The 25,017-nt window shown below is 41.8% G+C and overlaps 1 pseudogene; it reads left to right on the top strand.

The window, feature by feature from the left end:
* The first annotated feature begins 23,930 nt into the window (after nucleotides 1–23,930).
* On the top strand, nucleotides 23,931–24,783 carry LOC148150199 (general transcription factor II-I repeat domain-containing protein 2A-like; annotated as a pseudogene).
* Nucleotides 24,784–25,017: the final 234 nt, after the last annotated feature.

A 25,017-nucleotide genomic window follows, 5' to 3' on the forward strand; every position in this document is an offset into this window, starting at 1 on the left:
AGGGCATTCCAAGCCCTTATCATTCTCTGAGTAAAGAACCAGCCTCTGGCATCTGTCTTAAATCTATCACCCATCAATGTGTAGCTATGCCCCCTTGTACAACCTGACGTCATCATCCTCGTAAAAAAGACTTTCACTGTCTACCCTATTTAATCCTTTGATCATCTTGAATGTCTCTATCAAATCCCCTCTTAGCCTTCTTCTTATCAATGAGAACAGACCCAAGTCTCTCAGCCTTTCCTCATAAGGCCTTCCCTCCAAATCAGGCAACATCCTGGTAAATCTCCTCTGCATCTTTTCCAATGCTTCCACATCCTTCCTGTAATGGGGTGACTAGAACTGTACACAATATTCCAAGTGTGGATGCACTAATGTTTTGCAAAGTTGCAGCATGACATTATGGCTCTGGAACTCAATCCCTCTACCAATAAAACCTAACACACCGTATGCCTTCTTAACAGCACTATCAACCTGGGTGACAACTTTCAGGGATCTATGTACAGGAACTCCAAAATCCCTTTGCACATCCATGCTACCAAGAATCTTTCTATTGACCCAGTTTGGGGCAGCACGGTGGCTCAGTGGTTAGCACTGTTGCCTCACAGCACCAGGGGCCCAGGATTGATTCCCGCCTCAGGCGATTGTGTGAAGTTTGCACATTCTCCCTGTGTCTGCGTGGGTTTCCTCCAGGTGCTCCAGTTTCCTCCCACAGTCCCAAAGATGTGCAGGTCAGGTGAGTTGGCTGTGCTAAATTGCCCGTAGTGTTAGGGAAATGGGTCTGGGTGGGTTACTCTTTGGAGAATTGGTGTGGACTAGTTGGGCTGAAGGACCTGTTTTCACACTGTAGGGAATCTAATCAAAATATTCTGCCTTCCTGTTATTCTTATTAAAGTCACATTTATTTGCATTGAATTGCATTTGCCACCTCTCAGCCTAATTCTGCAATTTATCCAAGTCCCCCCGCAACCTGCAACATTCTTCCACATTGTCCACTATTCTATCGACTTTAGTGTCATCTGTAAACTTCCTAACCCATCCACCTATGCCTGCGTCCAAGTCATTTATAATAATGACAAACAGCAGTGCTCCCAAACCAGATCCTTGTGGTACACCACTAGTATTCTAGGCTGAATATTTTCCATCATCCACCACTTGCTGTCTTCTTAAAGAAAGCCAGTTTCTAAACCAAACTGCTAAATCACCCTCAATCCCATGCCTCTGCATTTTCTCCATTAGCCTACCATGTGGAACCTTATCAAAGGCTTTACTGAAGTCCATGTACACCACACCAACTCCCCTACCCTCATCTACATGCTTGGTCACCTTCTCAAAAATCTCAATGAGGTTTGTGAGACATGACCTGCCCTTGACGAAACCATGTTGACTATCTGAAATCAAATTGTTGCTTTTTAGATGAATATAAATCCTATAATCCTTTCCAAAACATTTCCTACAATAAGGCTCACTGGTCTATAATTACCTGGGTTATCTCTACTGCCCTTCTTGAACAAGGGCACAACATTTCCAATCCTCCAGTCCTCTGGTACTAAACCTGTAGACAATGATGACTCAAAGATCAAGGCCAAAATCTCCAACATCTTCTCCCTAGCTTCCCAGAGAACCCTCGGATAAATCCCATTCGGCCCAGAGGACTTGTCTACTTTCACTTCTTCTAGAATTGATTACACCTCCTCCTTACTAACCTCGATCCTTTCTAGTCTAATAGCCCATATCTCAGTTTTCTCCTCTAAATATTCTCCTTTTCCTGAGTGCAAACAGATGAGAAATATTCGTTTAGCACCTCTCCGATCTCCACAGGGTCCATACACAACTTCCCACTTCTGCCTTTGACTAGGGCCCTATCCCTAGTCATCCCTTTTTTTTAAGATTAGATTAGATTAGATTACAGTGTGGAAACAGGCCCTTCGGCCCAACAAGTCCACACCGACCCGCCGAAGCGAAACCCACCCATACCCCTACATTTACCCCTTACCTAACACTACGGGCAATTTAATATGGCCAATTCACCTGACCCTGCACATCTTTGGACTGTGGGAGGAAACCGGAGCACCCGGAGGAAACCCACGCAGACACGGGGAGAACGTGCAAACTCCACACAGTCAGTCGCCTGAGGCGGGAATTGAACCCGGGTCTCTGGCGCTGTGAGGCAGCAGTGCTAACCACTGTGCCACCGTGCCGCCGTGCACATACCTATAGAAAGCTTTAGGGTTCTCCTTTATTAAACCTGATGAAGACTGCTCATTTGCGACTCCTCAAACACTGAAGAGGTCCAAGTCCAAACGCAGCAAGAACTAGACTATATCAAGGTTTGGGCTGAAAAGTATGAAGTAACATTTGCACCATACAAGTGTTAGGCAATGACCATCTCCAACACTAGACAATCTAACCATCATCACTTAACATTCCCATCACTGAAGCCCCACCATCAACATCATGGTTACCATTAATCAGAAATTAAACGGAATGCTGAAAACCCACTTCCTATGCTCTTCCTGATTAATATTGCAGCAATTGATCAGGTATTGATCATCATTCTATTTTACTGGCCTTGTGTAATACTTCTCTTTAAAAAGGACCATTATTGTTTAAGAATGCAATCCTTAGTGAAAAACAGTATAAAAGGCACTTCTATAAGGAGCTTTCAATTGGGAGGGTTGAATATTGTGCCAGGAACAGCCTTGTGAGCTCAGAATGTAGTCAGTATATCCTGTTTTCAATTTTGATTAAAGTAAAACTGCCCTCATGCTATAATAATAGTCCAAAATGTATCCACAGAGGAGTTTATGCTCAGTTGTATTAACTTATGGATCCCAAAACCTCAAATATTTATCTCAATAGGTACTTTTGTATTTCTCATGACCCTGTTTTGAATTAAGAAAGGAATTCTTGATTTTAAAAAAACTGCTTCATTTCATTTTGTTTCATAACAACACCATGACCTGCAAGTTCCCCTCCAAGTCATTCACCATCCTGACTTGCAAGTACATTGCTGTTCTTACAGTCTCACTGAGTCAGAATCCTGGATTTCCCTCCCTAATGGAATTGTGGGTCACCATACAGCAGTTGGACATGCAACGGTTCAAGAAGGCAGCTCACTATCATCTTCGCGAAAGCAAGTTGAGAAAGACAATAAATGCTGACCAGCCATGTCCTATGAGTGAATCCAAAAATGCTGTTGTCAATTTTTGATTTATTTTTCCTTTCCAGCATGATTAGCAATGATGTCATCAAAATACAGAAATAAAAGAATGATTTAGCCATAACTGTCAAAGAGTTGAATGATGTTAAGAGCAGTACAAAGTAAGAACATGCATTTATCCAGTGTTTTTCGCAAACAGAACATACCACAATACTTCACAGTAAATAATCCCATTTAAAAGACTCTGAAATGGGGTTTGGATGTTTGACTTCTTTGTTGAAGCTGAGATCAAGTTTGCTAGCTGTCGTGATAAAGTCAGGAGCCCAGACTTAAGTCAGCTTCATTCAGTTTGCTCCAATATTCAATTCAACATTTTCAACTTAGATTCTCCTGAGCAGTAGAAGGGCCTGGAAGGTAACACTAAACAGCAAAGTTATGCTTTTGTACCTAACCTCAGAAAATAGTTCAGAACAAAAATTACTGCCCCTTCTCAGAAAATAATGGAAACCACTTCATTAGTAATATTCAAAAAGAAATAGCTTGAATAGGTTAAGAGAAGAACACAGGATTATGTGGAAAGAGCTGAGGATCTCAGTGCTGAGTGCAAGGATATTTTAAGAAAATATAGCTTCTGCCATGGACCAAATTTGTGTGTTTCCTTTATTGATCATGATCAGTATGTTTGTATGTTACTGGTGTATGTTTCCCTATCAACAGAGTGAAGTCTCAGTTAAATTTCCCAGCAGCAAGCTTTGTGTGAGATCTAAATAAATTAAAGGAACTTATTATCAAACATTTGCCATATGCTTTAAACCAGTGTCTCACTCATTCACCTCATATGTACTGTTGCACATACAAAGTTTTAATAAATTGCTTGGTAGTTAAAAATTTAGACATTGAAGCTTTTCACTTTGCACTGATCATGTCTGACATGCAAGAAACCAAACTTAGAAAGGGAGCACCAATTTTTCAGCTACAGATGAGGGCACTGATAGATTGCACTATCAAACTGCTTGTCACAGTTTGAACAATACTTTTAATTAATTCCTAGAACGTGGGCAACACTGGTTAGGTCAGCATTTTTTTGTCACACCCTTGTTACCCTTGAGAAGGTGAGAGTAGGCTGTCTTCTTGAGCTGCTGCAGTTCCTGGGGTGTCGAGGCACCTGCAGTGTTGTTCAAACTTTTGCCCAGCAACAATTAGGGAAGGGGGACATATTTCCAGGTCAGGATAATGTGTGACTTTGAGGAGAAATGGAGGTGATGGTGCTCATACATATCTGCTGCTGTTGTCCTTCTAAGTGGTTGAGGTCATGAGTTTGGAAGGTGTTGTCAAAGGAGCTTTGATGAGTTACAGAAGTGCTTCTTGTAGATGCTACATTCAGCTGCTACTGAGGATTGGTGGTGAAGGGAGTGAATGTTGAAGATAGTGGAGATGACTGTTGGTGGGTGTGGTGTCAATCATGTGGCATTCTTTATTCTGAATGGTACCAATGTTTTGAGCTCTGTTGGAGCTGCACTCATTCAGGCAAGTGAAGAGTTTCCATCAAACGACTGACTTGTGCCTTGTAGATGACAGATAGGCTTTGAATATCCAGGAAGTGAGTGAATCACAGCAGAATTCCTAATCTTTGACTGGGTCTTGTAGCCACAGTTTGTATATAATAATCCAGTTCAGTTTTTAGACAAGGGTAACCCCTAAGATGTTGATAGCGGAGGGATCAATAATGATAATACCATTGAATTTTAAGTGGCGATGGTTAGATTTTCTTTTGTTCAAGATGGTCATTGCTTGCCAGTTTGGTGGTGCAAATGTTACTTGTCACTTTTTGCCCAAGCCTGAATATTGTCCAGGTCATGCTGCATTTGGACATGGAAAGCTTCATTACATGAGGAGTCACAAAGGGTATTGAACGTTGTCTAACACATCTCTGGAGCAGTTAGGGATGCTATCACAGTGCAAAGATGTGTAGGTTAGATGGATTAGTCATGGGAAATTCAGGATTACAGGGATAGGGTGAGTGTGGTGGCTATTTGGAGGGTCAATGTAGACTTGATGGGCCGAATAGTTTGCTTTCACACTATAGAGATTCTACCATTGCACCAGAAGAGCCTTCAAGCCAGATGATTAACCCTGGTTCAATTAGGCTCATCATGTGCGTGGGAGGCCTCAATATCTAATAAAGAGGTTGGTAACACTGCTGATTATGCCATTGAGTCTGTTAGTTTTACTGAGAACCTTCCAGGGGCAAACTTGGCTGCTGGCAGGTAAACTTTACTTTTGCATTTAAAATGATTTTTCTACAGAGCGATATTTGTTTTTTGCAGTTTTATAAAAGTGATTAATAATCGGATGACATTGTTCTGTAGACAATTGGTTGGAAACACTCTCCACATTCGAAACCCTGCAAGAGAAAGCCAGAATGACCTCACAGGTCAAAGATAATTATGGCATTGTGGACACTGGGGCACCTAACTATTCATGATACTGTAATTGTTGCTTTTTGTTATTCTAAGTTCATTTTAACTTCCATGAAGCAATAAGGTACTCTGAATAGAATGAATATGTTTATTCACTTAAAAATGCCAATGCCCATTGCTCAATAAAAGTGACAAATATCGAAAGTAGCAAAACACATTGGGTTAGAAAAACCTGCATGTAACTGTTCTGAGTTCACAGAGTCTTTAGTACCGATGGGATGTTTTTATCGACATGCACAGACATCACATCTCCTTACATTATCTATGAGCAATCTTACTCAATTCCCTTGCAAAAAAAAACCGAATGTTTATTGAGTAAATGTTTATCTCATAATGTCTGTGGTGGAGGAACATTAAATTTTAATAATTGCACATGGAGCTAGATTATGTCTTTGTGTGATAATGTATAACAGACTGCAGTGAATCAGCAGCCTGTACGATGTTTCTCCCAATACTTATTTCCATTGAATTCAATTACTCATAAATTAGCAAGAGGAACTTATACTTGGTTTTTCCTACCTCTGAGAAGGAGCTGTTTACTACGTAGATATTCTAAGTCTAGTGATCTAACAAAGAACAGACAATTGGTAAGAAGTAACTCAATTGGACAGTAAATAGAAGTTGCAGGTTGAAGTCATGAGCAAATCAATGGGATGAGGGACTACCAGTAGATGTGGAGTAGGCTAACATCTAGGGATGGTCAACAAGTGGGACAAACTAATCACAAAGAATTAAACATTTATTAGATCCATTCTCAGTTCACGTAAACAATTGAAGAATTATTATCAGGAGTAAATTTTAAGAATGTGTATATGGCAGTGACCTCATTAGCAGCTGTTAGCTTGGATTTATAAAGGGAAGATGCTGCATGACTAATCCTCTCATTGTGTTTGATACCCAGGTGGTTTGTCATTGATTGGCACCTTCAAGAGTTGAAGCTCAATGACACTGGTTGGAGTAACTTTGGTTTTGGCTTGAAGGGGACGAAGGTTGAATAATTTCCCGCTGGTTCCGGAAGTTAACTTCACTCCAGCAGGGTGCTTGTTGGCCATGGGGGAAAGCATTGCAGAGTGGTAGATCAAGAACCCTGTTGGAGTGATGAGGCAGTACTGCGTAACACTGGCTCGAGTGGGGATGAGTTGGTGGTGGAGCCATTTGTCATTACCATGACTTCCATGCTGTCATGGAGCAGATGAAGGATGATGACAAATCTTATGGTGCAGTCAAAGGGGAGAAGGATGCTCCATAATGCTTCTCATTTGATGGTGTCAAAGGCCTTCGTAAAATCAAAGGTGTATGTTATTTTCTCTGCATTTCTCCTGCAGCTGTCGCATGGTGAAAGTCATGTCCATTGTGTGCCTCCATGGCCGGAAGCCCCACTGCGATTCCAGGAGGGGTACCTCAATCACTGGTTGGAGACGGTTGACAATGAACTTGGCAATGACTTTTCCAATGATCCACAGCAGGGAGATTCCCTTGTGGTTACCACAGTCAAACTTGTTCCCTTTGCTCATGAAGGTAGCATCTCGGAGATCTCCCGGGATGCTCTCATGCTTCTGGATAAGGGCGTGTAGCTGGAGCAGGAGCTCATTCCCATGCGAATGATATTGTCTGCCCCAGCAGTGTTGTTGTTCTTCAGCTGGTGGACAGTCTTTTCTACTTTGTGAAGGGTTGGAGGTTTGCTGAGCTCGTGACATGAAGCATACTCTGGGATCTGGTCAAGGCCACTCGGATCGATGATAAAGCCCTGGCTGAGCTGGTTTCTGAAGTGCTCCCCCCAACATTGTTTGATGGCTTCTTTGTCTTTTATAAGGGCCACTGCATCCTTGACCAGCAGTGGTGTGGGGCCTTGGATGTTTGGTCTATAGGTGGCCTTGACAGTACAGAAGAAGCGCAGCACATCATGGTTATGATTTGGAGATGCTGGTGTTGGACTGGGGTATACAAAGTTAAAAATCACACAATCTTATTCTCCACAATCACCTGAAGAAGGAACAGCACTCCGGAAGCTAGTGCTTTCAAATAAACATGTTGAACTATAACCTGGTGTGTGATTTTTAACTTGGCACATCATGATTGTTAGCCATTCGTTGGGCCTCCCAGGACTTTCTCCATCCATCACCTGTTCTTTATGTCATGGTTTCGTTGTTGGACCTTGGTCTTCAGTCACTTGTGGCCTGCATCTTCTCTTTCGAGTGTGGTTGCTGTTACACTCAGATGATGTTTGCGTATGCGCAAACTCAGAGGACAAACTACAGACCATGGTCAGCACTTTTACAGAGACATATGAGAGCATGGGTCTCACCTTGAACATCTACAAGACAAAGGTCTTCCACCTACCTGGCTAGGCATTGCAGAGCGAACCTCTGACCACCAAGGCCCACAGGGAGGTCTTAGAGAACGTTGGCCACTTCCAGTACTTCGGAGTGTCCTGATGACCAAAGTAGCAATTGATGTAGGGATCCAGCACCTCCTCCAATGCGCTAGCTCAGCCTACAACCTCCTATGGAAAACGGTGTTCAAGGACAACAACATCAGATCCTACACTAAGGTCATGGTTTACAGATCTGTGGTGGTTCCCGTTTTCCTATATGACTCTGAGGCATGGACTGTCTGCAGCAGACACCTCAAGGCACTAGAGCAGTAGCACCAATGCTGCCTGTGCAAGATCCTGCAAATCGCTGGGAAGAAAAACACACCGACACCAGTGTCCTTGACCAGGCCAACATCCCCAGCATCAAGGCACTGACCACCCTTGATCAGCTACAAGGGGTTGTCCACATGACCGATACGAGGTTCCCCCAAGCAGGTGAAATGCAGCATTCCCAAAATCACCTGGGAATCAGTGGCCCAAGTCTGTCCAAAGTGAAGAAGGAGTGTCCGGGAAGGCATCAAGCACCTTGAGACTTACCGTCAGGAGAAAATGGAAGCCAGGTGAAAACAACATAAGAAGTGCGCTGTCACACCAATGCTCCACCCACCCCTTCCCATGACCACCACTTGGTCAAGTGTATAGACCCTGTAGTACCTATATCGATCTGTACAGCCACCTACAGACTCACCCTAAGAGTGGACGAGAGACATCCTCATCTGTGAGGAACCCCCATTGATGATGATGATGATGAAACAAGAGATGATGGAAATGCACCCTCAGAATTTTGGTGAGGTCAGAAGAGATCATTTGCAAAAGGCAGAATCAGCCATTAGCATTACATGTTGTCCCTTGCTGCTGCTGCAGGATGACATTTACTAACACCTTATTTTTCAGGGCTGGCTTCTGCTTTCAAGCTTCTGAAACCATATGCTTTCAAACTGCTGCTCACAGCTGGCATCAGTATTTGTGTGAGTTGTTAGAGCTATCCAATTGTTGAGACTGATATTGAAAGCTTTCATGTCTCTTTCAAATGCATCTTTGAATTGGAGTTTTGGGTACCCTGTTTCTCTCTTGACAAGGACTGTCTCCCAGTAGATGTGGCTGTCTTCCACCCTGTGCATGTACCCATTCCAGTGAAGCCTCCTTTTCTTGTTTAGCACAAGCATGCATGACATGTCTATATTAGGAAGAACTGCTCTATTGGTGCCATGATATATCCATGTGATGCCAAGAATGTGACCCAGACACTGGAAATGGAGGTTATTGAACATTTTTCTTCATAAGTGTAGATTGTTCAACCTCAGTGCCATCGAGCAATGTACTGTGGATGCAAGCCTAATGGATATGCATCTTGGTCCTGTGCATTTGATGTTTCTCCCTGCCAATTTCGTTCATTAGTCAAAGTTGCTGACTGCCTTTCCAATGCATGTACTGAACTCTTCATCAAGAGATAGATTGTCTGCCACTCTAGGGTCAAGGTCACAGAGTTTGTTGACTTTACTAGTGATATGTAGTTGAGTCTGATCATAGGCAAACTCCTTAAGACTGGAAGACCATAGTTGTAGAGATGAATTAGGCCATGAATCTGCTACACTATTCAATCATGGCTGATTTGTTTCTCAATCTCATTCTCCTGTTTTCTCCCCATAACCAGTGATCCCCTTACTGAACAAAAACATGTCTCCTTTTGTCTTAAATACACTCAATGACTTGGTCTTTACAGTCTACTGCAGCCATGAATTCCACAGATTCACCACCCTCTGGCTGAAAAGATTCTTCTTCATGTCAGTTCTAAAGGGTTGTTCCTTCACTCAGAGGTCATGCCTTTGGGTTCCAGTCTCTCTAACTAATGGAAACATCTTCTCCACATCCACTCCATCCCTTCACTATCTTTGCTCTGGTATAATATGATGATACTTGAAACATGCATATCTGGAAGGATAAAGCCTTTGCTCCAGCAGAGGAGGGGAAAGTTGAGGAGGTAAAGCAGCAAGTGATCTCTTACATGGTCAAGTAGGTAAGCTCAGACATTCTTTCCCAAGTACTTCCCTTGTTTTTAGGGACTCAATGACCTTTTCAAAGTCAAGTAATGAGGATCCTGCAGTTTATATATCACAGGATCATCAAGCACAGGTTCATTTCAGTACAGCTCAGAGTAGTGCTCTCGCTGGTTTGTTATTTGTTTGTTCCTGTTACTGAACCCTCATCAATGGATTTTACAGTTGAAATGTTGGTGATGCTGGGGCTGAACACTCATTTGATGCTTATATAGATGACCTAGAGGTTAACATTGTCACTAGAGGTTTGAATGGGGCACAGGCCCTGAACAATATGGGCATTGGCAAAACATTTTGGGTGAATCGTATGCAAAATCGAGGGAGGCCTTTCATGATGTTGGAAACAACATGCTACATCTTTCAACCAAGTTCTGGATGTTGAGACGGGATTCTCACCAATGAGTGACGAGAGGCCTGTTAATGGTGATTATCACTCATTCTCAAACTTGTTACTGTAGTGATTGTAATGAGGTCAGCCTGGTGGACATTATAGAACATGTGTTCCCTGATTGGTCCAGATTAACAGTCCCAATCAGAGAGTCCTGTCTGACAAATATAAACCGGAGTGTCAGAGATTCTACTCACTCTGAGAGCTGGCTCTAAGAAAGCTGGATCATTGTCAAAGACAATGCATGTGTAAATAAAGGGTGACTTGGTGATGGGACACCTCATTAATATGGTAGCTACCAGATAGAAACTAGACATCAGGAGTTCTCAATATGAAAGGTTGGTATCTGGTGACTCGTGTTTGTTGCTTGCTCCTCTGAGTCTTCATCATGGATGCCCGGTACCAGTATCTCAGGGCACACTTCAGGGCAGCAGGCACACACATCCATGAATGCTGGCATCCAATACATACCAGCTTCTCTCACCATTATGGCACAACTCCAATCCACTGATAGTACACTGCTACACTTCAATAATCCCTTTGGACTGACCTGGCACCTTTCATTGCAATGATGCTGCAAGGACACTTGTGTGAAGGAATGGTTCATGGTGTGGACCAGGCTGCATCTTAATGCTGCTGTCTGGCTTTTATAGTGCTCACTCTGTTAGCACCTCCTTGGATGTTCACAGCATCCCTGCCTTGGCTTGCCTTTTAGCAAGCGGCACCCTCAACCAGAGCTAATAGGTGTGTAGCAGTTGTGTCGTGGTTTACCTTTCAGACAGTCAGTTTGTAGCAGTTATGATCAGCCTCAGTCAAAGGGACAGGCATTTTGCTGAACAGCATCATGCTATGTCAATCTCACACCTCCATCATGTGTTAGCAACACACAAAACAAACATGTGTCAAAGTCTAAGGGGAGTAATCCTCAGTCACGTGAAGGGTGACATCCTTCAGTCAGAGGGTTGCAGTACTCTATGCTAAGGACAGCTTGTGGTAGCTGTCCAGAAGCATGGCTATTTGACCACTTGAGGTGGTCAGTGCCAGGATCCTCTCCTCATAGGGGGTAAAAAGCTAAATGATGCACTTCTCATCACCCATCTTTGCTCTTTCTGCCCTATTAGAGAGCAGTTTCTCCTGGAGTGAGGAAAAGGGATAGATTAAGTGAAATTAGAGAGGGTGGCACAGCTGATAGCTAATGCAGCTGGAGGATAGAATCATGGAGTCCCCACAGTGTGAAAACAGGTATTTGGCCCAACAAGTCCACACCAACCCTCTGAAGATCCATTCCCCTACCCTATTACTCTACATTTACCCCTGATTAATGCACCTAACCTATACATCCCTGAACACTATGGGCAATTTAGCACAGTTGATTCACCTAACCTGCACATCTTTGGATTGTGGGAGGAAACCCACACAGACACAGGGAGAATGTGCAAACTCCACCCAGACAGTCTTCTGAGGCTGGAATCGAACGTGGGTCCCTAGCATTGTGAGGCAGCAGCACTAACCACTGTGCCACCCATTGGTGAGATGCCTGAGTGAATGAGGAAGATGTGCAGTAACCATGCAGGGTTACTGAATTGGGAGGGTAAGAGTGAGTGAGGGAAAATGTTACAGGCAATAATGAGAGTGGTAGAACATGAGCCATGGTGCAGTAACAGAGATGGAGTGAGTGTGATGTAGCAGAGGTGGTGTTGGCACATACCGTGGTGTAGAGAAGAAGGGCATTTATCTTCACCTATATTACATTGCATTCCTCCAGACAACTGAGATCATAGTGACCAGGCTGGCAGACTGTGGTGTCATGGTCTCCTCTACCAGTCCTGAGGTAGAGATTACCCTTCTTCCGCAACACTCTGTCTAACAAGATCGACTGACAGTGTCCACAAAATGGTGCACCAATTTCCTCTTCTGTGCTATGACTACGGCAAATGTCTCAGTTTATGTTGGGCAACTCTGGGTGGATAGTGCTTGACTGGGTGGACGATGGCTGTTAAAGATAGTGCTGGTTCCACGGATCCTGGTTTGGCTGGGATATCCAGGCAGTTGCAAATACTTCCTGCTGGGGTGAGTGTGAGAATCCGATTAGCATCAGGCAAGAGGGGTGTCAAGCGGCTGTTAAAACATGAGAACATTTAGGATAACAGTGCAAGAAAACTCACTCAGCCTCACGGAGAGAAACCCATGACAAAAATGCACCTTGCCAAAATATTGTAAGATTCTGACCTATTTCTTGGCAAAACTTAATCCAAGTAGATGATGGACAACCCTATAATACAGGGTGACTTGCAACATGGTTTTGATAAATTTTCACACCAAAGGTTATTAATTAAACAGGCAGCTGTAGGAATTCAGTTTAAATCCTAATAGATTAAAAAAAAAGATGAAGGGATGATATAACAGAAGAATTCAAGTTGACAGCTGCTCACTTGATGAATGTTATACAAACTAGGCTAACAAAAAAATAACTTGAGGACAATATGAGGAATTTTTTTCCTTATACAGTGTGTTCAACCTGCAGAACAACTTTCCAAATAGAATACCAGAATCAAAATATCATCAACATTTGGTTTCACTTATATTTCAACAAGCAGTTTGGAACATTGCAGTCCTTTCATTAATGTGGTCTCACTGCAATGCTACGGGAGCTATTTTTATACTAACCTAACCACATAAAACCTGATGAAATGATGGCTATACAAATTAAATATTTACAATTGTATTTCAATCAGATTTTCTGTTGATTTTAATTATCTTAGCAAGAGCAAATTCTCATTTTGATTAATGCTCTGCATCATTAATTAGACAAGTTTAGCTTCCTGAAGCAAATGGAGAAGAAATTAATTATCTCTGACGGTGTTGATATAGTCAGTTCTCAATACAGAATTTACTCGTCTTAAATGTCAACATGTTCACTGTACCACTGAATCAGCTAATGGGTGTTTTTTTCTTTAGATGCTTTGTCCCAACTTTATTGAGTTCAGGAACAGCAGGGAAGCTTTCTGCTTGGGACGGACTCTGGAATTTGAAACAGAATCTGTTCCTGCCAGGATCCTTCCCTATTTACAGTACTTGTTTAATTTCCAGGAAGGAGGATGGATGTGGCTGAGCATTGGCATGTCTTTCACTGATGTCCTTAAGAATGTCTCAAATTTTGCCAAAGAAATTAAATAACTTTCTTGGGAGGTCCATTTTCTCCAAAGGAACCAGAAGATTGAAACAGTGTAACTCTGACATAGAGAGGGTCAGAATTTTGATTGTCATTCAACGATTCCACAATTTCTCTGTAAATCACACACCAATTGACTTCTGGCAGAAGATGAACCTACCCACTGAGGGGTGGTCGTATTCATGGTAAGTCTGTATCAACAAGGCTAATTATAGATGAGTGTAGTGTAGTCCTACAGATTAGCATGAGCCACCATCTCAGAGAGCTGGATTAAGCAGTCACATGAACTATCATCAGAAAACAGGAAAATAACATGAAGGCAGATTCTAGTTATCCATTTACACCAATTCCTAGATTTCAAGAGTGTGGTTCTGGAAAAGCACAGCAGGTCAGGCAGCATCGGAGGAGCAGGACAATCGACGTTTCAGTCGTAAGTCCTTCATCAGGAATGAGGGCTTTTGCCCAAAATGTCTATTCTCTTGCTCCTCAGATGCTGCCTGACCTGCGATGCTGTTCCAGCACCACACTTTTGACTCTGATCTCCAGCATCTGCAGTCCTCACTTTCGCCTGATTCCTAGATGTGACTACCCGTGAGTTAGCAAGGGCTGAACCTGATTGTACCAGTTCTGTCAGATTCTGTGTGATACGATACAACATCGCTTGTAAATAATTTTCAATTGTTGTTTACAAATAGGCCCCAAAGTCCTCTAGAAGGAGTATCAAATTTGGATGTGCTGCAGGCATCTCTGTCAGAGGAGTGTTTTCTTGGTGCTGCCTGGAAGTGTTGCATTCTTTTCAGTCATATGTGAATATTGGAACTAAAGATGTTCCTGGAAAGCACTGTGGCTTGCCATTTCTCGGAAATCCTCTAAGATGATTCTCAGTTTATTCATATAAGTGGGATGCTCATTCGAAACCATTATTTTTACATCAAGTGATGAGAGACTGTAGCTCAGGGTTCAGGTATTCAGCTGTGACTGAATAGCAGCACTCAATCAGAATGTTGTAGACTCAAGTCTCACTTCAGCTCAAGCTAGATACTTCAGTGCTATGTGTCCTCAGTCTCAGTGAAAAGATGGTGTCTGTAAAGGTACAGTGCTCTCATTGCACTGACAGATAGTAGGTGCTGTCTGAAATCAAGCTCTTATTTGACCTCTTGTTTCAATGTCAAAGAGCATTTGAAGGAGTACAGGGGAGTTCCCATACATATCCTGGCCAATTCATTTATGTAATTTTACAAAACCACAAAAATGGATGATCAAGCCATTATCACATTGCTATTTGCGAGACTTATCTGTGTGCGAATTGAATGCTATTTTTCTTATATTATGACTTTAACTACATTTCAAATCTATTTCATTTGTTGTAAACATATTGGAACTTCCTGAGATTGAACTGCAGAAGTAAATATCCTTCATTTTTTCTTCGCAGGCTGACTACTACAATCCATGTCCTCCACTGTCAGATTCTACTTTTCCGATTATCTCTTTTGGCATTCTGTTCATAAGTAACATTGGTAAGGCATTCAATGCCTTCATATTTCTGCTGACTGGGTTCTCTGTACCTCAATGAGGTCTAGGAACCAAAGTAGATTGTAATACTCTTTCCCTATCATTGATAACAGGGTTGCCACTTTGATTTACTGTTTATTTAATTCTGTAGATATTTCATAGTTTTACTATAATAAGTGGAAAAATGTTCCAGTCCGATATCTCCTTTCATTTCCACAATAGTTGGGAATCCTACAACATCCAGTCATGAATAGTGGTGGACAATTAAACAACTCACTGGAGGAGGAGGGTCCACAAATATTGGTGGACACATCAGTGGAAAAGATAAGGCTGAAGCATTTGCACTAATCTTCAGTCAGAATTGTTGAATAGACAATCCATTTTGGCCTCCTCCGTGGTCTGAAGAATCACAGATACCAGTCTTCAGCCAATTCAATTCACACCACATGATATCAAGAAATGGTTAGAGATACTAGATACTGCAAAGTCTGGGCCCTAACAACATTCTGGCGATAGTACTGAGGACCTGTGCTCTAGAACTTGCCATTCCTCTAGCCAAACCCTTCCAGTACAATAGCAACACTGGCATCTACTCAATAATGTGAAAAATTGTCCAGGTATATTCTGTACAGAAAAAAAAGCCACTCACCATCCTGACTTGGAATGCATCACTGTCGCTGGGGCTTATGCCCGAAACGCCGATTCTCCTGTTCCCTGGATGCTGCCTGACCTGCTGCGCTTTTCCAGCAACACATTTTCAGCTCTGATCTCCAGCATCTGCAGTCCTCACTTTCTTCCCAAAAGGAAGCCTTAGGCAACCTGTGCTGCTCTGTGCAGACCTCATCTCCAGTAATGTGTTTATATCTGGAGACAGTATAAAGAAGCAACATGAGCGTCAAATAGTAAATGGATTTCAATGAGCAAAATCATTATTCTGAAAATGATTATGGGGTTTGTCGTTGATCTCATAGTTAAATATGGAGACAAAATTGCAAACAATCTGGTTCAGCCTCAGGTACAGCGGCAAAGATGATGGCTAGAGCATGAAGCTTATGGTGGAGCATTTTAATGGCTTCTGTGTTAATTTAACACCCTTTTTAATATCATCATCCCAAGCTTGAGGATATTTCTTCTTATAACTGTTTCTTTGGCTTAGTGAAACATCTTAAAAGCACTTTTCTACCTTAAAATCACTGTACTACAAGTTGGCATTATTCTGCTTTAAGATTTAAACAATGTTTTTAATAATAAACTAGAGGCCTGTAAACAATTTAGAAAAATGGTTACATTGTACATGTAACCCAATAATAATTTATCACTGGTTAAAAAATGTGCACTGGATTCTTGTGGAGATATCATTTTACAATTAAAGTGCTCTTAAACCTCAAAATGTGCAGCGTTCCGCAAGCTTCTGTGTTTAGCCTTTTATTTGCAAAATGAGTCAATGTGCCAATTTAAAATCTGCCAGGAACACTTGGTTTTGATATTGTTTTCTACGTTCCAACCTCTGAGCATCATCGCTGACTGGTCCTGAATAATCTTACGCCAAAATCAGCAGTCAGTTGCTTACCAATTCCTTGATGTCATGCAGCAAAAGGATTTCCATCAAGGATAAAGAACTATATCTCCTACAGTTCTCTTTTGGCTTCAAAACATGCACATTGTTATGAAAGTTTGTTCCCTAAAATATTAATTTATAATTCCATTGACTGGGCACATATCTTGACCTTTATGGAAAGAATGCTTCTCAAGGCAAAAGACATTAGCTATAGCAGCAAGGGCATTGTATGAACAAAAAACAAACTGCCTGTATGGAGACACGGTGTCTTTGACATTTTCTGGCAAAGGTCACATGATGCAGCTTAAAGGTGTAAAGAAATGGCTTTGGATACAGTCAGAGAACTTGCAAAATGGGAAGCAGTTTTTGCCACTAGGCAAAATTACCATAGCCCTACTCCCTTATTAGGGAGAGAGAGAGAGAGAGACAACAGGTGGTGGTTTAACTTGAAGGTCACCATGCCTCAGGTGTAGGGAGAGGTTGAGGAGGAGAGTCCTGCATGGCAACCTGAGCTGGTGTAGGAATTGAACCCATATTGTTGGCATCATCCACTATTGGAAACTGGCCATCCAGTCAACTGAGCCAACTGGCAGCCCTGTCCATCAATGTAGGTGAGTTGAAAGCTGCATGTGAAAAGTTCAGCTAGTCATTTGGTAGCATCTGAACTTTGCTGAATAATAATATATTTTGTCAAAAGGTTTTCCATTCTGTATTCATCAGGCTAATTCACAAGAAATACCAAAGCTAATGGAAACCAACATTTATCATCCAGTATAACTGTTAAGGACCAGACCAGACCCCCTCAAGAAATCTTAAGAAGGTAGCCTAAACCCTAACTTTTTCTTATTTTAAAGGCAAATGCGAAATGTCTGTTTCTGATGCAATGAAACTGGTCAAACTACTCGATGTCAAGCAAAACATAATTTATTTATGTTTTGGAGATGCCGGTGTTGGACTGGTGATGAAGGAGCGTCGCTCCGAAAGCTAGTGTGCTTCCAATTAAACCTGTTGGACTATAACCTGGTGTTGTGTGATTTTTAATCATTTATTTAAACACTGTAATTAAAACACAACCAAAGAAAGAGGAATTTATAATAACAACTCTATTAGAAACTTAACAGAATAATAGATACAATACCTATTACTAATTAACTGTTCCAATATAGGAATATCCCATATACACACCCCTTGGCAAAAGGGAAGAAGATTCAAACACTGATTCTTACATGATTTTCTCCAATCCAGAAAAGAAAAACTTCAAGAGAAAATTCACAGAGAGTAGCAGCTAAGAGATATTTACAGAAGCATCCATCTCTTTTGAGACCCCAAAAACTTCTTCCCAAAGCTAAACATAAAAACTGAAAAAAAAAGCTTGAAATCCTGGTCTGTGAGACTTGACCACACTCAGGCTGCTTCCATTGTTCCAGCTTTAGAAAAAACTCCAAGGCCTCACAAGCTGTTCGATCAAATGGTCTTCAGTAGTGGCTTCGTGCCTCTGCCTTGCAATCTGTCTTCAAAAAAAGGACAAAATAACCTCTTGAAAGCCACAGCATCATCACACAATACAATAGAACGCAGGAACAGGCCCTGTTGGCCACCAAGCCTGCGCTAATTCCTAAACCTTATTTAGACCTGCTACATATTGCCCATGCACGGTTTCTATCCCTATGTTCACCTCCCATTCGTGTGTCTATCAAGATACACCTAAACATTGCTGATGTGCCTGCTCCACTACTCCACTGGCAGTGCATTACAGGCACCCACCACCCTCTATGTGAAAGATTTTCCCTACGGTTCGCCCTAAACTTTTACCTTCTCACCTTGAACTTGTGCCCTCTTAGAATTGACCTATCCATCCTGGGGAAAAAACCTCTGACTATCCAGCCTATCTATGTCTGTCGTAATTTTGTAGAACTCTATCAGGTTGCCCCTTTAGCGCCTGTGTTTTCAGTGAAAACAATCCAAGTTTATCCAACCTTTCACAGAATCACTAACTCCCTACTGTGTAGAAACAGGTCATTCAGCCCAACAAGTCCACATCGACTATCTGAAGGATATTCCACCCAGACCCACACCACCCCGGCCGTTTCCCTGTAACCCTGCATTTCTCATGGCCAATCCACCTGATCTGCAGTTCTTTGGACTGAGAGAGGAAACTGGAGCGCCTGGGGGAAGCCAACGCAGAGACAGGGAGAATGTACAGATTCTACACAGTCAGTTCCCAAGGTGGAGTTGAGCCCGGGACTAATACCCTCCATACCAGGCAATGTCATGGTAAACCTTCACTGCACCCTCTCCAAAACATCCATGTCCTTCTGGTAGTGTGGTGATCAGAACTGCACACAATATTCCCAATGTGCCGAACTAAAGTTTTTACAGCTGTAACATAACTTGTCAACTTTTATATTCAATACCACAACTGATGAAAGCAACTGATGTATGCCTTCTTGCCCACCTTATCCACCTGTGTTACCACTTTCAGGGATCTATGGACCGGTAAACCTAGATCCCTCTGTATGTCAATGCTCCTGAGGGTTCTGCCATTTAAATTGTATGACAGGAGAGTGTTGACTGATTGATAAGTGCTCTGTAATTGGTAGATATGATGTGGAAGAGCTGGTGTTGGACTGGGGTGGACAAAGTTAAAAATCACACAGCACCAGGTTATAGTCCAACAGGTGTATGTGGAAGCACTGGCTTTTGGAGCGCTGCTCCTTCAGCAGGCAGCTGTGGAGCAGGATCATAAGACACAGACTTGGGTTCATGTCACATTACAGGTGACCCCACTACACTATACACACTCTCTCTCTCTCTCACACACTCTCACATACTTACACACTCACACAGACCCTCTCTCATGCACATGTTCTGTCTTATTCCCACACGTACACTCCCCACACTCACACCCATGCACACATCCTCTCACAGGCTTATATTCCATCACACACACACATACAAATATTCTCTCACATGCACTCACACTCACGCGCACACACTCACTCTCTCTCTCTCTCTCATGCATCACACATACATTTAAGTCTATGGGGTGAATTCACATTTGCAGAATTATATTTGCAGATACATTCTATCTTGCGCAAAAAGCGCACATTCTGCAGGCAGTCAATGCAGACAATCAATCCATGTGACATTTTATAAATTCCTACTTTGGTAATAGAACCAGTCTGACTCAAGATTGGGATACAGACAGACTCTAACCTCACACCTTTCATGCATTGTCTGAGCTGAGATGTCACTTTTTTTTATTATAAAACCTTAAGTTTTATAATAAAAAAAAATTGACTTTAAAGTAATTCTGGGAATTACATATTTATGAACTGAAACCTACAACCCATTCTAAAAGATGAAAGACTTAACAGCAATCTAGGTTTGTTCAATATATTATTTCAGTTGCATGACACTGTGTAATCTTTTGCTATAAATTTTGTGTCTTATGATCCTGCTCCACAGCTACCTGATGAAGAAGCAGCACTCTGAAAGCTAGTACTTCCAAATAAACCTGTTGGACTTTCACCTGATGTTGTGGGATTTTTAACTCATTGGTAGAAACAGTCCTGAGGATAATGCATCAGTTGAACAAGCTGTCAGCTATTTTGCTGAGTTGAAACGAACAGAAATGATCTTTCTATGAGTAAATAAATGGGGCCTGTATATTAAAAAATGTATCTTCCAATATGTATGAATGCACCAGACTGTTATCCTGTCTGACAATCCTAATTTATTATCAGTGGAATTATTAGCATTCTCAGGATTATTCAGCAAATATTGATCAATTGTGGAATCACACATAAATGCTCCTAAAGGAAAAGTCTTAAAGTCATGAATGGTGGTGGGTAATTAAACGAATCAATGAAGGAGGTGGCTCCACAAATGTCCCCATCCCCAATCACAATGAGTTCAATACAAAAGACAAGGCTGAAGAATTTGTAGCCATTTTCAGCCAGAAGTACCAAGTGGATAATCTGCCTCATCCTACTCCAGCTGTCTCTTCAGCCAATACAATTTACTCCATGTGATTTTAAGAAACGGCTAAAGGCACTGACTATTGCAAGGGTTATTTTATTGAAAATGTGTGCTGTATAGCAACCACACTGGCATCTACCTGACAATGTAGAAACTTGCCTCAGTAAGTACTATACACGATAAACAGGACAAACCAAGCCAGGCCTATTGCTGCCTTATCTGTCTACTCTCAATTGTCATTAAAGTTATGAAAGGTGTCATCAATTGTGCGATTAAACAGCTATTGCTTCATATTAAACTGCCCACCAATTCCCAGTTTGGGTTCTACCTGGGTCACTTAGTTCCTGACCTCATTACAGGCTTGATTCCAACATGAACAAAAGAGCTGAGTTCAAGAGGTGAGGTGAGAGTGACTGGCCTTGACATCAAAGCCAAAATTGACCAAGTGTGGCATCAAGGATATTTATGAAGAGAAAATGAGGTCTGCAGATGCTGGAGATCAGAGATGGAAATGTGTTGCTGGAGAAGCGCAGCAGGTCAGGCAGCATCTAGGGAACAGGAGAATCGATGTTTCGGGCATTAGCCCTTCTTCAGGATTCCTGAAGAAGGGCTAATGCCCGAAACGTCGATTCTCCTGTTCCTAGATGCTGCCTGACCTGCTGCGCTTCTCCAGCAACACATTTCCATCAAGGATATTTACCAAAACTGGAGTCAATAGGAATCGGGGGAAAGCTCTATGCTGGCTGGAGTCATAGCTGCCATAAAGGAAGATGGTTGTGGTTGTTGGAGGTCAATCATTTCAACTCCAGGACATCCCTGCATGACTTCCTCAGGGTAGTATCTGAGGCTTAACCATCTTTATCTGCTTTATTAATGACCTTCCTTCCAATATAAGGTCAAAAATGGGGATGTTAGCTTATGATTGCATAATGTTCGCCACCATTTATAACTCCTTAGATAATGAAGCTATGTTCACATTTAGTAAAACCTGGAAAATATTCAGGTAACAGGTAAAATTTGTGCCACACAAATACTCACCAATGACCATTTTCAACAAAAGAAAACCTAGCCAGTTCCTTTGGCATGTTATGGTATTACCATAATTGAATCTCTTATTATTAACATTCTGGGGATCATTATTGACCAGAAACTGAATTAATCTAGTCATATAAGTACTATGGCTACAAGAGCAGGTCAAAGGCTACAATTTGTGCAACGAGTAACTCACCTCGTGACTTTTCAAATTGTAAGTGTAATATAGTTATGCTACACAGCATAGTGTAATATTAAAGTTTCTAAGAATGTAGTGTAAATTAGATACATCACAAAGTCTAATGTAAACTGAAGTTTATTTCAAAAAGCATTGTGTAACTTACTTAGATAACTGAAAACTCCAATAGCCACTTACTTGCAAGTGATGTTTAGCCAGATTAGTAAGGGCACCATCTCATTTGTAAAATATGTATTTGTTTGAATCTTTCTCTTCAGAAATCCAGACCAGTTGACTAAACCTGATTCCAATGAAAGAGCTCAAATTTGTCATCGTGGAGAGGGTTGCTGTGCTGCAATTAGACAGTATCCTATCTATCTGGTGCCAGAATTTCCTTTTTAAGTAACATATAAACGTCTGCCTCTTAATTGGCAAACTGAAATCCTGAACACAGTGGAAGTCTAGTGCCATTGGATCTTTCCATTGCTCAATGCCATCCTGCCAGCAGGATTTGTACTCCCTGGATCAGGAATGCTGATGTATAAGAACACTAACTCACTGAATGTAACTATTTGTTGATTTGTTGCTGACTGACACATTTCTACAAAAAAAATGCAGATAATAATTGCTGAGATCTTCACCTCAGAGATTTAATTTTGGCTGGAATTTATTAGTAAGTGTTATGTTTGCCTGTGCTCGATGTATATTTTAGAGTTCACAATGCAAGTTCTTGCAATTTAAATCATTGAGGAGGACTGGGAAATATTTTTAATACAAATAGGTTGCATTACGCAATTGTCCTGGTTTGAAATACTTATTGCACTGAGAACAGTCCACATTCGGGTAAGCGAAAATTAACAGCTTATTAAACATAATAATATTTACACTACGCGAGAAATATGGAGCTTCAGCTGCAGCACAGAGCGGTCAACTTTGATATTTTTTTCTTGACGTTGGATGAGAGCTGCGATGTACGTGACACAGCCCAGCTACTCGTCTTCGTACGTGGGATAACTACGGACTTTAAAATCACGGAGGAGCTGGCAGTCATGCAGTCAATGAAAGGAACAACAACTGGTAAATATGTCTTTGTAACCCTAGACTCTCAGGTCACAGTTCCACCTTGCCTGATGTCACTAATAACCTACTTCTCAATAATCACAGTATCCTCTAATTTAGACCTGGGCATTTTACGGCCCGTGGGCCATATCCGGCCCTTTGGTCGATCCTGTCCGGGCTGCATGAGGTCAATCTTAAATTAGAAATAAATGAAAAAGTATTTATGCCATGCACGCAATACAACTGTGTTGCTTTTGTTTTGAAAAGGATGCTTTTTTTATTTATGTATGGACGCACATGTGCGTGTATGAACAGCTAAAAATGATGCTTGCTAGCTGGCCCTCAAAATGTCAGCTCACACCAAAAAAAAGGAAGGTTGATACGGAGTGCCGTGTTTTTAACAAGGCATGGACTGCTAGATATTTATTTACAGAAATCGGAGGTAAAGCCGTGTGCTTGGTTTGTGGTGCACAGGTCGCTGTGTTCAAGGATTATAATTTGAATCGCCACTACATGAGCAAACACGACAAGGAGTACAATAACTTGTCTGATCAAGAGTGGGCAAGGGAGTTGGGTGCTTTGTTAGCTAAGCTGCATAACCAGCAAAGACATTTATTAAACTTCACATATCCAGAGATGCAGCTGTCAAGACAAGTTATGTCACAACTCACAAAATCGCTAGAAACAGTAAACCGTTTTCTGATAGAGTTTAAGGACTGCTTGTTGGACCCTGCAGTACGAATATGCCCAGAGAAAAAGGAGGCATTTGAGAATGTGCCCTTCTCCCGATGCACTGTAACGAGAAGGTTTGGGGACATCGCGAGAAATCTGGAGCTTCAGCTGCAGCACAGAGCGGTCAACTTTCATTTTTTTTTTCTTGGCTTTGGATGAGAGCTGCGATGTACGTGACACAGCCCAGCTACTCATCTTCGTACCTGGGATAACTACGGACTTTAAAATCACGGAGGAGCTGGCGGCCATGCAGTCAATGAAAGGAACAACAACTGGTAATGATTTGTTCACAGAGGTAAATGCATGGTTGGACATGTTGGGACTAAAATGGGACAAGTTGGCGGGTGTGACAATGGATGGTTGTCCAAATTTAACGGGAAAAAATGTTGGACTCTTAAAGAGAAGGCAGGATAAAGTGACAGAAATTGACCCTGAACAGAAATTGGTATTTTTGCATTGTATTATACATCAGGAAGTGTTGTGTAAAAAATTAACCATGTGGTTGATGTTGTAACTAAAATAGTTAACTTCATCAGGGCAAGAGCTTTGAATCACAGGCAGTTTGTTGCATTTCTGGAGGAAAATGAGTCTGTACATCATGACATAGGCTACCACACAGCTGTCAGGTGGCTCAGCCTGGGCAAAATGCTGAAAAGTGTATGGGACCTGAGAGAAGAGATTCAAAGTTTCTATGTGAAGAAAGGGAATGGCATTCCACAGCTTTCAGATGCAGACTGGACTGCTGACCTTCGTTTTGCTGTTGATGTGACTGCACTTATGAATGAACTAAATGTGAAACTGCAGTGCAAGGGCCTTTTTGTGCATGAAATGTACAACTTGGTGAAGGCTGTTATGAGAAAGTTGCAGCTTCTCTCAAGCTGAATGGAGGACAACATTCTCATCCACTTGCCAACACTGAAGGAAGCCACACCTTCAGCTGATCACCACCACAGGTACTCATCTATGTTAGAAGCACTGCATGGTGAATTTTCAAGGTGATTTCAAGACGTTAAAATGGTTGAGAAGGAAATGCACATGATTTTTTTCCCCATTTACATGCAATGTGGAGAATGCACCTAGTGATGTTCAGCTTGAACTCATTGACCTGCTGTCTGACACACTTCTAGCAGAGTACTTTAGGTCAGTCTCACTGCTTGATTTTTACTCTTCCCTCAAAGAGGAGAACTTTCCACACATGAAGAGGCATGCTCAGAAGATTCTAGTCCTCTTTGGATCTACCTATATATGTGAACAGACATTCTCAGTGATGAAGTTCAACAAATCCAAATACAGATCCTCTATCACTGATGATCACCTCTCAGCTGTCCTTCGCA

This window comes from Chiloscyllium plagiosum, unplaced genomic scaffold (assembly GCF_037043375.1).
Source record: "Chiloscyllium plagiosum isolate Xiang-an unplaced genomic scaffold, Cpla_swu_hap1 HiC_scaffold_4, whole genome shotgun sequence".
Lineage (NCBI taxonomy): Eukaryota > Metazoa > Chordata > Chondrichthyes > Orectolobiformes > Hemiscylliidae > Chiloscyllium > Chiloscyllium plagiosum.